The 16,228-nt window shown below is 41.8% G+C and overlaps 2 long non-coding RNA genes across 2 annotated transcripts; both read right to left on the bottom strand.

Moving 5' to 3' along the window:
- Window positions 1-469: 469 nt before the first annotated feature.
- On the bottom strand, window positions 470-1,574 carry LOC116222940. Its single transcript, XR_004164839.1, has 2 exons — window positions 1,408-1,574; window positions 470-1,044 (listed from the first exon to the last, which is right to left on the bottom strand). It is a non-coding gene; the product is annotated as an uncharacterized LOC116222940 (long non-coding RNA).
- A 9,325-nt stretch (window positions 1,575-10,899) lies between these two features.
- On the bottom strand, window positions 10,900-11,993 carry LOC116222941. The gene is made up of 3 exons (XR_004164840.1): window positions 11,808-11,993; window positions 11,603-11,637; window positions 10,900-11,442 (listed from the first exon to the last, which is right to left on the bottom strand). It is a non-coding gene; the product is annotated as an uncharacterized LOC116222941 (long non-coding RNA).
- Between the last annotated feature and the right edge of the window lie 4,235 nt (window positions 11,994-16,228).

The following is a 16,228-nucleotide window of genomic DNA, read 5'->3' as shown; positions in this document are numbered from 1 at the left end:
CCTATGCACAGGTACTGTGTGCAAGATGCAGCACATCTTGGACCGACTGAAGCATGTCCAGTAGTGGAGTTATAACCCTCACAGAGGCTACTACATGTGCATATGTGTAAGAATGGGTGTGGGTCGGATGCAGAAACCACGGTCAGCTACAGCGTCAGATTTCCTTTGTACTGCAAGCTACCCAGTGACTAATTGTTGCAGCTATCTGCACGGTAGAGTGTAGACAGCCCAGGCAGTCATGCCGTGGTTAGCCACAGCACTACCTCTGAGGCCCTTAGCTCTGCAGCCTGACAAACAACAAGTTTAACCCATCGAGCACTGAAGTGACAATGAAATGAATCCTACTATGTATCTGGCCCCATATTGGGCCGATCTGACCATCCTGTCAATGTTCCAGACTACCATCCAAAAGAAGCAAAGCTTCAATCTGTGCCAGTCAGGGCTCATACAAATCACAATCAGGCTGGGGTGGCTGACTTGTTATTTATTGCTCAAGGTTACCAAATACATCAAAACAATTGTTATGGAAGCACTTCATACAAGTTAACAAGTAGGCCTATGAAAAGGTTCTTTAGATGTTGCTATCAGTCTTGAAATTAGAATTATGCACTGAATTGCTTTCAGCACTTGAAGAAATGAAAATGCTGTGAAGAGTCCATACAAAAAGCAAGGCATCCTTAACCCAAAGACAGGTGAACAATCTATACACTTGGGCACCAATGATAAAAAAGGCCCAGTGTGTAATTGTAATACTGGAATATGAAAACATGAGGAGATTAAACATGGGCCAACTTCTAGAGAGCTTAATGAAGCTATGTGCAGACACATGGAGTATGTTATTCTAAATGCAACCTTAAATCTCAGTAATCATGTCTGGACCTTGAAGTGTCTTTCTCTTGAGTCTGGCGTTGCATTTCTTGAGTGTCCATCACGAGTCTGCATCCTCAGGAGTGTGTTACTCCATCTTCCTGTATATGACTGATGTGGTTGTGGTGTCTTCTCCATCGTCCATTAAGGTCTGATAAATCTTCTTGTTCATTGATTCTGTTCAGAAGAATGGGCCGTTAAGGGAGAAAACTGGATCAGGTTTTTGATATTTATGAATGACCAAAACGAAAAGAATGAGCTAATGGTTTAATAAGTAAAAGAGTGTGTATGATGTTATGTGCTAGGCTCACTCGTATACTCAATAAAAAAAGGACATTTTGATGGTTAAAAGATGTGTCTGGGGGACCTGTTTCACCGCTACCTGGAGTGAAAGCAAGCACACACTCTGTGTGTGTGTGTGTGTGTGTGTGTGTGTGTGTGTGTGTGTGTGTGTGTGTGTGTGTGTGTGTGTGTGTGTGTGTGTGTGTGTGTGTGTATGATAGTGTCTGTGTGTGTGTGTGTGACAGAGAGAGATTTCACCTTTTTCACGGGTGAGGCAGTACACACAGGTGGAGGAGATCATGCACAGAATTACACAAACGGGACACAGACTGACCAGCAGCACCCAGCAGTACCCACATTCAGAAGGAGGACAACTTGGAGGCTTAGGACTGGGCAAGGTGTCTACGGAAAACACACACACGCACACACACACACACACACACACAAACACACACACACACACACAAACACACTCATACACACACACACACACACACACACACACCCATACATACATAGATGTTATAACACATAGAAATCCAAATAATTACTCAATATTTAGTTTAGACAAATGATCTTACTTGCCTTCAAAAATCACCTTGAAATTTGAACCAGTCACTTTACTAGTCTTCACTCCTGTAATCTTATATCCAATGCAGTAGTAAAGTCCTAGGTCATCCTCAGTGATGTTCTCAATCCTCAGGTCAGTGGAGTTAGTTGAGGAGTTCTGGATAACACTGAAGCGAGGTAGAGGATATCTGGGTGATATGATGAATGCTGACTGCTTTGCATGTGGACACTTCCATCGCCATTCTACCTCTTCCAGATCAGTTTCTAAGTCACAGTGCAAGGTGATGTTGCCTCCTGGTCGGACTGTCTTATTAACCACTGCTCCAGAGATGCTCTCTTCACACTGGCATGTCAAACCTACAAATGTTTATCATGTTTGGTGTAATCAGCACAAACCAACTAAACTAAAACAAAACAAACACATAAAGGGAAAAACAAACCAGTCCTGGTGTCACTGCAAACTAGAATAATTCAAAACACAAGAAAAGCTTTACTTACACAAAAACACGACGAGGGTGACATTCAGCTTGTCCATCTCTGTGACTGAGGCGGTTGATTGTTGCACGAGCCTTTGATGCGGATTTCCGCTGCTAGGGGTTCACTTTACCATTAAAGGGGAGGTGCTCTGTGATTGGGTCAGACTGATGGAAATGTTTTCATCTTTTTTTTAACAGCAGGCTGAAGTGAGAGGTGGAAGGTTGAGGTACAGACTGAGATGGTGTCAACACACTTGAAATCAAACTGAACGAACAGCATGAATTGGCCATGAGGCATTTTCAGCCTGGATACATCTTCACAACTGTCTTGAATGGTTGCTTTCACTCCAGGTAGCGGTGAAACAGGTCCCCCAGACACATCTTTTAACCATCAAAATGTCCTTTTTTTATTGAGTATATGAGTGAGCCTAGCACATAGCATAACAGGAAATGGGAAACTCCAGCCCATCTGCAACAAGTACAGTGTGGCTGGGCACATCAGTCGTCAGTTCCCCCCTAGGGGTGCCTCCCAAAGGGATTTTTAAGCTTCTCTGGCCACCGTGTGTCATTTGTCTGGATCGGGTCATCCTCTTAGAGATGTTTTAGATGGGAAATGCCCCCTTGTAGATGGGAAAGTAAATGACAGGAATGTCCGATGCTGAGTAGACAAAGGCTCCCAAGTTAAGCTGTTTTCTAAACGTCTGTAGAAAGTTTACCATCAGCATCAGCCAAAAGGTCCAGATGCACCCTGGCTGACCTTTAGAGAGCCAATGGACTTGACATTCTGTATATCAGCTACCTAGTGTAGGACTTCCAAGCGCAGGGCTGTGACTATCTTTGCACCTATTTGCACGGAAGGGTGTAGACAGCACAGGCAGTCATGCCGTGGTTAGCCACAGCGCTACCTCTGAGGCCCTTAGCTCTGCAGCCTGACAAACAACAAATTTAACCCATCGAGCACTGAAGTGACAATGAGTTGAATCCTACTATGTAACTGGCCCCATATTAGGCCCGATCTGACCATCCTGTCAATGTTCCAGACTACCATCCAAAAGAAGCAAAGCTTCAAATATATGCCAGTCAGGGCTTAAAAAAAATCAGAATCAGGCTGGGGTGGGAGACTTATTATTTATTGCTCAAGGTTACCAAATACATCAAAACAATTGTTATGGAAGCACTTCATACAAGTTAACAAGTAGGCCTATGAAAAGGTTCTTTAGATGTTGCTATCAGTCTTGAAATTAGAATTATGCACTGAATTGTTTTCAGCGCTTGAAGAAATGAAAAGGCTGTGAAGAGTCCATACAAAAAAGCAAGGCATCCTTAACCCAAAGACAGTAGAACAATCTTTACACTTTGGCACCAATGATAAAAAAGGCCCAGTGTGTAATTGCAATATTGAAATATAAAAACATGAGGAGATTAAACTTGAGACAACTTCTAGAGAGCTTAATGAAGCTATGTGCAGGCACATGGAGTATGTTATTCTAAATGCAACCTTAAATCTCAGTAATCAAGTCTGGACCTTGAAGTGTCTTTCTCTTGAGTCTGGCGTTGCATTTCTTGAGTGTCCATCACGAGTCTGCATCCTCAGGAGTGTGTTACTCCATGTTCCTGTAGATGACTAATGTGGTTGTGGTGTCTTGTCCATTGTCCATTAAGGTCTGATAAATCTTCCTATTCATTGATTCTGTTCATGAAAAGCATGTAATTAAAAAAAAAAAGACAGACTATATGGACAATTGGTGAGAAAAGTGCAAGCGTTTATGACATGTGGGATGCAAGGGGATTCACCATTTTTGAAGAATAAGCACTTTGCACAGCTGGAAGAGATGAGGGCGGAGAGCAGTGTACACACAGGACACAAAATGGCCATCAGCATCCAGCACTGGCCACAGTCAGGGAGAGGAGGGCAAGAGGGCTGAGGACTGGGTGGGAGGTCCAATGCTGAGGACACACACACACACACACACACACACACACACACACACACACACACACACACACGATCACACACACACACACACACGTGATCACACACACACACACACACACACACGTGATCACACTCACTCACTCAAACCGCTTGATTTGTTGCAGACATCATAAATCCAGGAGAAATGAATTCCAGTCTCACGATGACATTCAGGCCACATTAGGAAAACAGGCTACACATGGGCATCAAAGATGTGCAAGTTTGTACCTATCTTATCCTTACAACTCACTGATTCAGAGCAACAAACTCACCAAAATCCTTCCAGCCTTTTCATCACACAACTCTTATTTAGGACTTAAAAAGCACAGACATTATCTCTCTGAAAGGTTGTCCTTATTTACCTTTAAACAAGTTTGTACTGCACCCAGAGTACCTATCTTATCCTTACAACTCCCTGATTCAGCCAACAAACTCACCAAATCCCACCAAACAACTCACACAACTCTTCTTCAGCACTTAAAAAGTGCATAAATTATCTCTAAGTTAGAGACTCTAACACAAAGGGATGAGAGGTTGTCCTTTACCTTCAAACAACAGGTTTATGGTGTTGCCTTGTCGTTGTGTTTTAACATCTTGGCAGTAATAAAGACCCAGGTCATGCTCAGTGATGTTCTTAATCCTCAGATCCATGGAGTTAGAAGAGGTGTTCTTTTGAAAATGAATGCGAGGGGGAGTCCAGCGACCTTCTAATACGAGGGTCGGCTGATTCCTGTGAGAACAGTTTCTACGCCATTGAACTGCCCACAAGTTTTTATCCTCAATATCACAGAGCAGGGTCACATTGTCCCCTGGTCTGACTCTGAGCTCCTCGTGAGCTCCAGAGATTCTCTCCACACTGGAGCAGATCACACCTATAGATTTACATTGATTAGGTAAACGAACACCATCTATCAACCAACCATAGAGCCAAACAAGGAATCAAAATAAAGACACATCACCTAAATTTACAAAAGACAGATTTCACATTCGAGAGACCCATTGGCAGAGCTGTAATAATGTCAATAAAAACATCTTTGCAATGAATAAAACCAAGTAACTTACACAGATGGAGCACGACACTGACCCTTAAGATACTCATCGCTATGACTGGGGGTGCAGCTGAAAGAGCGTTACAAGTGAATTTCCGTCAAGGGTGATACACTTCCATTAAAGGACAGGTGCTTGGTGATTGGTTCACACAAAATTTGCTGTGTTTTTTCTACCTCTGAAATGAGGTTGAAGTGAGAGGTAACCTACTATAGAGAAAACAACGGCTTTGATGTCTTGGATATGCTTTGAGTGAACATGAGCAGCTTGTCAGTGTGTACATAGCCATATAATAAAGCGTGAATGTGTACGTGTGTGTGTGTGCATGTGTCAAATGCCACTGTGTAACTTTACTTAGTTGTGTCAGGAGGGAGTTTTTGGTGACTTTAGGTTCATATTCCTCACTCTTGTCCAACATTATAGTACTTTAATAGTCTGAGAGTTGAATCGTCTTTTACTTACTTACTGGGATCAAGTCAGGTGTTTTGATGTGTTGTATGTCTTGGGTACTAGTTTCTGTTGTTTGGTAGGTATTTCAAGCTTAGTTTTGAGAAGGGGCCCATCCTCATACAAGTGCGAAAGTGTTTAAAACTGCACCCTCAAGAAGCTAAGAGTAAAAGGCCTGAAGTTGGTAGTTGACATTTCTGTGTTTGGCCTCACAACCAACAGCTCTGAGTACAGGGGCGGCGCCAGGGGGGGGCTAGGGGGTGCTCTAGCTCCCCCTGGATTAGCCATAGCACCCCCATAGCACCCCCAAGAAAATAATGGTTTATTTATGATTGTTATTTAATTTCATTCTGCGTTATTTATTGTGTGATAATAATATTTAACTCACAAAAGAAAATAATAACAGATTGAAATGAACAGATTGTTTTAGACACAGAGCAATCATTCTGTCATAACCTTTGACCCAACTTTCACGTCGCACGCTTGAATGTTGACTATACCGGACGGTTGAAGGAGAAAGCGAGCTAGTGCGTGGTAGTTTCAAGTGAATATCAACAATGCATCGGTTTTTGCTACCTAAATGTCCATGTTTGGAAGAACGATTACGAAACAAGAGTGACGTAGAAGAAGAAGAAATGCCAGGGGTATCTGGTGTGGATTTTTAAGGAGAGGAACGTTGTGGTCAAGGAGGTCAACCCTCCACTACTACTGAGGGTGCTAACCATGGTGCTAGCAACATCAGTGAAATTAGCATGAACGCTCAGGATGGTTTGGAGGGAGTCCAACAAAGGAGTTTTTGTAAAAGCTGGTTGGGACAGTTTGAGTGGTTGGAGTACAATGCAACTAAGGTATTGTTAGCTGTGTAACATTAATGAAAGCTGTCTGATTTGTTGCATGCATTGATTGCCCTGTGTCGCTGAAGACTTGTTTCGGTTGATTAGCAACGAAGATGCCCTTTTTTGCCGAAGATTTTAACTTTTTGCCTTTTTCCTCTTTTTTGGAGCCGCCTTAAAAAAAATCAGATACTCTTTAGCCTAAGACACGCAGTCTGTCTGTGTGCTAGGTATACATAAGGTTCAATGTGTACTGATGATTGTAAACTGAAATAATATATATCTTTTTAACGCATCTCTGACTCTTTGACTGTTTTAGTTAATTCTATCTGCTATTCCAAGATTAAGTTCACTCTATCTGACATGGTAGTGGTCACCTGTCGCCCAACTTTAATCCTCACTACCACAAGTGTTTTAAAGTAAGTTCGGTATTTGGGATTGCGGACTCTATAACATGCTGTATGCCTTTTGCCAGTGACCGTCGCAGATGTGCGCGTCTGTCGGAAGAAGCCTAGATAATAATAATACAATCGGTTTGTTTAGCGCTTTCATGGACCCCAAAGACGCTTCAGAGAGCAAACATGTAAAGTTGTTGTAGTAGAGAACCATGTGACACATAGGCTATCATCCTCATTTCATAGCACCCTCACTAAAACGCTGAGCTCCCCCATAGCACCTGCAGAAAAAAATGTCTGGCGCCGCCACTGATCCTGCGGTAGCGTGTTTCCTGGGTGCTCCTTGCCCTCGTAGTACAGTGCCGTACTAGACTACACTTCTCGTTGCTCGCACCAAGGCACACTGGGTTGTGTGAGCTAGATCCTACTCTACTACTCTCATTACCCCAACCAAACACATGCAAGACAAGTGACTCCTGGATGATAGGCATGTCCTCCGACCAGTGGTAAGAAAATGGGAGGGGTCAAGGTTATCTTAACGAATGTTGCAGTAGCCTGTAACATTATATCCTCAAGTGATAACGTTTTTAATTTGATTAATAAATCTCAGCCACAGACCAACAAAATGACTATAGCCTACTTTACAGTAAGGATAACAATTGGGATAACAGAAATAAGGACATCTTTTTTTTTAAATTTATATCTAAAAAACGATAAAGGATCAAATAAAGTAGGCTAAATAATAAAAATAGGCCAACTTTATCATCAAAACAAAAGGTTTTCATGGAGACTACATGTACATTTTATTAAACACCGAAAATAGATAGAATGTCATTTTAACTGACGTTCACATTCACTCAACTTTCTGTTCAGGTGTTTTTTGTGGATTATGAAATGCCGCCATCTTGTGACAAATTGTGACAAGTGAATATTAACAATTCATGCTGGATTGGAATCTGCGTTATTAAACTTCTTAGAGGCTTAGTCAGCAATTTACAATAGCTACACGAGGCAGATGACTGTGTGCCACCGAACAGTTATCAACCACTTTTTATTTACAAAATCAGTCAAAATCCTTATTTAACATCTGTAAGCCTTGTCAAGAAATTATATTATGATGCTAGTTTAAATCACACATGGACTTTTAATTTGGCCAGTACAACTAAATCATGCAGTGGTGAGTTTCCTCATGAAGTGGAACAGGTATCTCTGTGGCAGAGAATGTGTGTGATGTCATAGAGCCAGACAATATCTGTGGCAGAGAGAGCATGTCTGCACAGACACTATTTCATTGAATTCAAAGTCAAGAGAAGGAGTTATTCAATTATGTTTTAGATTAATTCATACATCTAAATACACATCGATACGTATTAGAAGGGAGACCTTTGCAGAGGCCTTTGAAGTGTAGTGGCTGCAAGAGACGTCAACTTTCCTGTTGAAGCACAAGTGTCAGGTGATTGTTTTGCTATATATAGAAAGGTTTCTACATTGCTAATCACACCTAGTAGCTGAGGGTAAGGTGCCGACAGCATGCTGAAACAAACTCTCTAGATGCAAGGCCTCAGACCCCCTTTCAGTCGAGCTAACAGGAAGAGCTTGGTTGTTCCTGTGAAATGGTGCAGGCAGTTTTCTTGACCTTGTTGTTGTGGTTGGAACAAAAACAAAACAGCACACCAAAGTACAATGTGGTGCAAGCCATTTACTGATTGAAGAGTATGCAGTAGTATAGATTACATGCCTAATATGATTTACAGGACTTAACTGAACTAATGCAACAAAGTGCATGTCATCTCACATAATTATATATAAATCACAATCTTGTGTGAAAGTATGACTTCAATAAAGAAATGCACCAAAATGTAAATCATGAAATGATACTTCAGTCTGGATTCGTTGCTGGGAAGACACAGAGACCAACATGTACAGATCTTTTCTGGACATAACTTCTACTTTGGACCAGTTCTGACCTCTGAGTAAAACATTTGTAAGATCCAGATTTGACTAAATATAGATTCTGATTATGAGCTCTAGATATATGATCATATGATGTGATTTGCTTTTGGCTTTTTGTTTGTATAGTCTACAGATTTAAATATGCTTCTCTACAAAACTATAATATTACAATACATTCTGGGTAGCTGTTAGTGTAAGTCAGTGTCTGCACAAACTGTATGAATACCTGTTTCCTGCTTTCCTTTCTGTTGCTAGATTCCTGACAAAGCTCCTTTTCCATCGACCCCCCCCACACACACACACAACAAAAACAAAATGCTCACAAGTAGGCCTAGGCAGCATAATATCTCTGTGACGCACTGTGAGTGTAGCCCACTGATACAAACAAGGTGCTTGCAGGGAGATGGGTCACCACATGCACCTTGCACTGACTTGACCATATATGAGTCAAACACACCACATCACATGATTTGTGATGTTTACAACATATATTGACAATGTTTGACAAAGCTTGTGGTATGTCTGAGGTTCAGACTGACATAGCAGAAACCATGACTGTATAGAGTTAGGCAGATACACACGGCTACGCTCAGGTTGTGTCCGCTGCATAGATATCGCGAGAGCTGTCCTATGCACAGGTTCTGTGTGCAAGATGCAGCACATCTGGACAGACGTGGGTAGGATGCAGAAACCACTGGCAGAAATACCACGGTCAGCTACAGCGTCAGACTTCCTTTGTACTGCAAGCTACCCAGTGACTATTTTTGCACCTATTTCCATGGTAGAGTGTAGACAGCACAGGCAGTCATGCCGTGGTTAGCCACAGCGCTACCTCTGAGGCCCTTAGCTCTGCAGCCTGACAAACAACACGTTTAACCCATTGACCCATTTAACCCAAAACTAAAAGAACGAACTTATGGGTTAATTAGTAAGAGAGTGTGGGTGAGTGTATGATGGTGTGTGTGTGAGAGAGAGAGACACACAGACACACACACACACACACACACACACACACACACACACACACACACACACACATGCATACATAGATGTTATTACACATATAAATCCAAATAATTACTCAATATGTAATTTAGATAAGTGATCTTACTTGCTTTTTAAAAAACACCTTGAAAGAAAAAACTTTCACTGTATTATATAATTCAGTAGTCTTTACTCCAGTGCAGTAGTAAAGGCTATGCCGAAGGAAGGATGCTGTCAGAGGTTCTACTCGAGATAGACCACACTCAGTGATACGGCGCACCCTAGCCTCTATTAAGGGATGTGAGCCTGCCAAGGGTGTGACTGGGGCTGTCTTGGTGGTTGGGGTGAGTGTGTGCTTACTTTCACTCCAGGTAGCGGTGAAACAGTTCCCCTAGACACATCTTTTAACCATCAACATTCCCTATTTTTATTTCAACACAGACGATTGAGCCTAGCACATAGCATAACATGAAATGGGAAAGTTGACAGAGTTCCGCCGGAGTCCAAGCTTGCTCAACTGTTATTTGAGGACAGAATGAAAGGGTGAGGGGCTTAGGATAAGTCAATTGGGGAGGGAGATAGAAGGTTAGCAGTTGATGGCAGCAGAAGTCAGCAGAAGATGGCCCCTTTTAGCCCCAAGTTCCGGTGGGATGACCAAGGCCAGCCCATCTGCAACAAGAGCGGTGTGGCTGGGCACATCAGTCGTCAGTTCCCCACTAGGCGTGCCTCCCAAAGGGATTTTTAAGCTTCTCTGGCCACTGTGGGTCATTTGTCAAGATCGGGCCATCCCCTTAGAGTGTAAAAGTGTAAAAGTGAATGACAGGAATGTCCGATGCCGAGTAGACAAAGGCTCCCAAGTTAAGCTGTTTTCTAAAAATCTATGTAGAGAAGTTTACCATCAGCATCAGCTAAAAGGTCTAGACGCACCCTGGCTGACCTTACGGGAGCCAATGGACTCGACATTCTGTATATCTACCGATGGATGTGTTGGACATCCAGGGTAATTTTTCTAATACCAAAAATTGGTGGAGACTCAGTCGGAACACAAATGAACACAAAGCCGACTTATATATATTTAATTTTTTATTTTAAGACAAGTTCATATTCATAAAAACGTCTGATCTGAGCTTAAAACCTTCGTAAAAATCGCTTCAGGATGAGCAAAATCAATGAACTGAGTAATATAATGCACATAAGCTAGTGGAGTGGAGTTTTCACATTTTAAAATGGAGTTTGACTGAGAGCATGTTTGTGTTTTGTATGTGTATTTGTGTGCAACAATATTTGTTATCAAGTTTACAGTTTGCGGCAACTGCAACATTGTAACTACACCTCATATGGCTGTAACTAACTTGGTCTCTAATTGGCATATATTCATCATATTATTGGTCTCTAATTGGCATATACTCATCATATTCTTGGTCTCTAACTGGCATATATTCATCATATTCTTGGTCTCTAATTGGCATATACTCATCATATTATTGTAACTCTATATCAGTTCTTATGTCTGAGTAGATACTAAAGTCATTATTTTGCTGTCTTTTTTTCTTCCGTCTGGGTTTGTGTCCTCCTGTGGGTATATCCAGCGTAGCATAGCACAGGTCTCCATCCTTGAAAAGTGTGAAAAGTTAGCGATAGATTAGTTCCCAAATTAACATGGATCTGAGTTTCTTCAACAATAGATTAATCAGAGTGAACCCTTAGGCAGCATAATACCCTACGTAATCTTCATATCTGATAGTGTAAATTGGTGTTGGAAGAAATGATCACCTGTTTTTCTCTGTGTTTTCTCTTAGTGTTTGGCTCTGTTGATGAATAAAAATTAATCATGCAAATGCCATTCATTTTTAGATTTAATTTATCCAATAGAAGTATAAGGTAAATATTAAAATGTTTATAAAAAAAACAACTAAAAGGCAGACAATTTGTGAGAAGAATGCATGATTCTATGACATTTGGATGTAAAGGGTTTCACCATTTTTGAGGAAGAAGCACTTTGCACAGCTGGAAGAGATGAGGGCGGAGAGCAGTGTACACACAGGACACAAAATGGCCATCAGCATCCAGCACTGGCCACAGTCAGGGAGAGGAGGGCAAGAGGGCTGAGGACTGGGTGGGAGGTCCAATGCTGAGGACACACACACACACACACACACACACACACACACACACACACACACACACACACACACACACACACACACACACACACACACACATGTGATCACACTCACTCAAACTTGATTTGTTGCAGACATCATAAATCAAGGAGAAATTAGTCTCCAGTCTCACAATGACACTAAGGCCACAGTAGGAGAGCATGCTACACATGGGCATCAAAGATGTGCAAGTTTGTTTATCCTTACAACTCACTGATTCAGAGCAACAAACTCACCAAATCCCACCAAATGTTTAACCAAAAGCTAAGAATGCAACCCCTTACTGCTTTAGTTAAATGAGGAAACAAAAATCTTCTTGAGCACTTAAAAAGCACAGCAATGATCTCTAACACAAATTGATGAGAGTTGTCCTTATTTACCTTCAAACAAGAGGTTTATGGTGTTGCCTTGTCGTTGTGTTTTTACATCTTGGCAGTAATAAAGACCCAGGTCATGCTCAGTGATGTTCTCAATCCTCAGATCCATGGAGTTAGAAGAGGTGTTCGGTTGAAAAGTGATGTGAGGGGGAGTCCAGCGACCTTCTAATATGAGGGTCGGCTGATTCCTGTGAGAACAGTTTCTACGCCATTCAACTGCCCACACGTTTTCTGACCTAATATCACAGAGCAGGGTCACATTGTCCCCTTTTCTGACTCTGAGCTCCTCGTGAGCTCCAGAGATTCTCTCCACACTGGAGCAGATCACACCTAGAGATTTATAATGATTAGCTAAACGAGCACCATCTATCAACCAACTATACAGCCAAACAAGGAATCAAAATAAAGACACATCACCAAGATGTTCAAAAGACAGATTTCACATTCGAGAGACCCACTGGCAGAGCTGTAATAATGTCAATAAAAACATCTTTGTAATTAATAAAAGCAAGTAACTTACACAGATGGAGCACGACACTGACCCTTAAGATACTCATCACTATGACTGGGGGTGCAGCTGAAAGAGTGTTACAAGTGAATTTCCGTCAAGGGTTATACACTTCCATTAAAGGACAGGTGCTTGGTGATTGGTTTACACAAATGGAAAATGTTGCTGAGTTTTTTCTACCTCGGAAATGAGGTTGAAGTGAGATGTAGACTACTGTAGAGAAAACAACGGCTTTGATGTCTTGGACATGCTTTGAGTGAACATGAGCAGCTTGTCAGTGTGTAGCCATATAATAAAGATTGAATGTGTACGTGTGTGTGTGTGTGCATGTGCCAAATGCCACTGTGTAACTTTACCTAGTTGTGTCAGGAGGGAGTTTTTGGTCAATCTGTTGATATTCCTCACTCTTGTCCTACATTATAGTAATTTAATAGTCTGAGAGTTTAATTGTCTCTTACTTACTGGGATCAAGTCAAGGGGTTTTGGTGTGTTGTATGTCTTGGGTACTAGTTTCTGTTGTTTGGTAGGTATTTCAAGCTTAGCTTTGAGAAGGGGCCCATCCTCATACAAATGCGAAAGCGTTTAAAACCAAGAACTACACCTTCAAGGAGCTAAGAGTAAAGGCCCTGAAGTTTGTAGTTGACATTTCTGTGTTTGGCCTCACAACCAACAGCTCTGAGTGTGTCTACAGACAGGAAGGTTAGCATTGAGTGTCCTGGTGCCATCACAGCTAGCTGGTGGGTCAGCTCCCTGGACATAAAGTACCCTTTACACTGATTTTGATTGTGGAAGGCATTCGGCCACTTTGAGGTCCCTGAGATTTCCGCGTCAGGCGGGGCATATTTTGAGGATATGCAGTTGTGTTTTAACATAACTGTAACTACACCACATTCTGGCAGCAATTGGAGTTTGGTATCATGGCTGGATGTACCATTTCACCGTTGGCTTACCATGCCAATGGAGGTCATTAAAAGGGCATCTAAATGGGTTGTTGGTGGTCAAAGGCTGCTGGACGCAGCACCCGGTTACTTCCCATCTGAGCTTATATGGATGACATTGTGACTGATCACAACTGCTCCATGTACCTGTCAGCTGTTAATCAAGTTGAATGACAGTCTGAAATGGGCAAGGATGAAAGTGAAACCTAGCAAATATAGAAGTGTTTCTATCAGTAAGGGAAAACTGGTGGAAGAGAGGCTTAATAGTGAGGGTGAGGTGATTCCCTATAGTGTAGAAAAAGCTGTGAAGAGTTTTTGCTGGTGGTACATTTCCTTATTGAGTAACCGAGGACAGGTTTCAGAGCTTAGATAATTCATTGCTTAGGCAATCAGTACTATTGATAAGACCTTCTTTCCTGGTAAACTGAAATTGTGGTGGTTGTAGTTTGGGCAGACGTAAGTTGGCCTTTGACTGTGTATGAAGTTGCCATTTCAGAGGTGGAGAAATTTGAGAGAGTTATGAATAAGGTAGTTAGGCATTGGCTTAGGTTGTCACATTGTTTAAGTATTATAACTTTGTATGGAAAAGGAATTTTTGAGTAATCAATGACCAGCTTGTTGGAGGAGTTCAAAAAGACCAGACTGGAAGTGACTTTGTTCGAGGACGGCCACTTAAATGGACTTCAGATGAGTTGTTTGAGGCTGCTGAAAAAGCGAGCCAGTGGGTGTGTGAGCCAGTGGTTGTGGCTGAGGAACTTGCAGACTACATGGGGCCGTGAATTTACCTGAACTAGAACTGAGATGTGAGAAATCTTGTTGAGGTGTATGTGTTGTTGCCTCTGGTAGTGAGTGCCGTGTGTCCTTACCCATCATGAGTATGGAGGGGAGTGGGTCTGCAACGCCAGACACCACTATTTAACCTTCTGGAGGTGTTGTTGGCCTAATTCAATGAAACACTGATGAGGGAAGATGCCTGCTTAAAAACCCCAGTGAAATGTTGTTGTATCCTGCTGCTCAGGTTCTATGGTTGGGCAGCCATGCTGTTGTGCTTAGGGTTGTAATCTGCAATACTGTGCCTGGTACTACCACTAGGAGGCACTGTTTCGTAATGAATGGTAGCCAATTTACGTGCAGGGGGCAGAAGAAGAGTGAACCTCCATGCCACTAGACATGTACTTTTTTTTTTACTGCTGACAGTTCTCAGTAAAGCTTTTAGATATTATCCTGCTCGCCGTTATTCTGAAGCTCCACTACACCACACTTCCACACCAATCCACAATCCCAGGTCCTGGGTACAGCATGCAGCACATGTTGTGGCTGTCAGCAGTCATAACTATTTCAATGTAACTCAGTTTTACTTGAGTTATGTTGTATATCAATTATGCAGTGTCGTTATTCAATGCATATTGTTTCATTTGTTTAAATTCACAGAGACATCCCCTTTGTGTGAAATGCCTAAAAAGTTCAGACAAAGAATAGTTCTGCTTGCACAAATCACTACCTGTTTAGAGCTCTCTATCTATGGGGTATCTGATTAACCTCTACCTGATTCCTTCAATAACACAAAGACAGTATGAATAAGTTATACACACAAGTTCTGGCTGATTATCATGAGTGCACATTCACCGTTCTACTTCGAGCTTGTTGCCTACATTGCAGAAACAGTAGAGTGATGTCTCCTGGTCTAACTTTCATCTGCAGAGATTGTCTCAATAGATGAACATTTCACACCTAGAAAAGTTCAGGTCATTATCAGAAAAGTTCATAATCACTTATGTCACTCATATTCAAATACATAGCCTATAACATAATATCATAGAACAAAGACGAAAATAACAAGTATAAGAATATGAGTAATATAAACGTAGGCATGAAAACAATCCAGTATGAGCGTGACAACCATGCTGCCCATCTCTGTGACTGAAGGCATTTCATTGCTGCAAGAGTCATTGATGTGGATTTCTGTCCCAGTGATTGGATCAAACGATGGAATATTTTGGCAGCAGTTTTTAACACCTCTAAAAAAAGAACCTTGTGTAATTTTTAACATTGCTCCAAAAAGTAAGATCTTCGTCCCCATGTGCAGTTGCAAACTGTAGTCTGGTTTTTTTTAATGGTCGTTTTGGAGCAGTGGCTTTTTCCCTGCTGAGCTGCCTTTCAGGTTATGTCGATACAGGACACGTTTTACCATGGACATAGATACAACATAGGTACCCGTTTCCTCCGGCATCTTCACAAGGTCCTTTGCTGTTGTCTGGGATTCATTTTCACTTTTCACTGAGTGGTATGGAACCAAGAACATGGTACCTTCAGGTATTTGGAAGTTATTCCCCAGGATGAATCTGACTTGTGGAGGCCTGCAATGGTTTTTTGATGTCGACTATCCCAAATAGGCACTGCATTTGAAGGTAGGC

The sequence above is a fragment of the Clupea harengus genome, chromosome 12, assembly GCF_900700415.2.
Source record: "Clupea harengus chromosome 12, Ch_v2.0.2, whole genome shotgun sequence".
Taxonomy (NCBI): domain Eukaryota; kingdom Metazoa; phylum Chordata; class Actinopteri; order Clupeiformes; family Clupeidae; genus Clupea; species Clupea harengus.
This window is presented reverse-complemented; position numbering and strand designations above follow the sequence as displayed.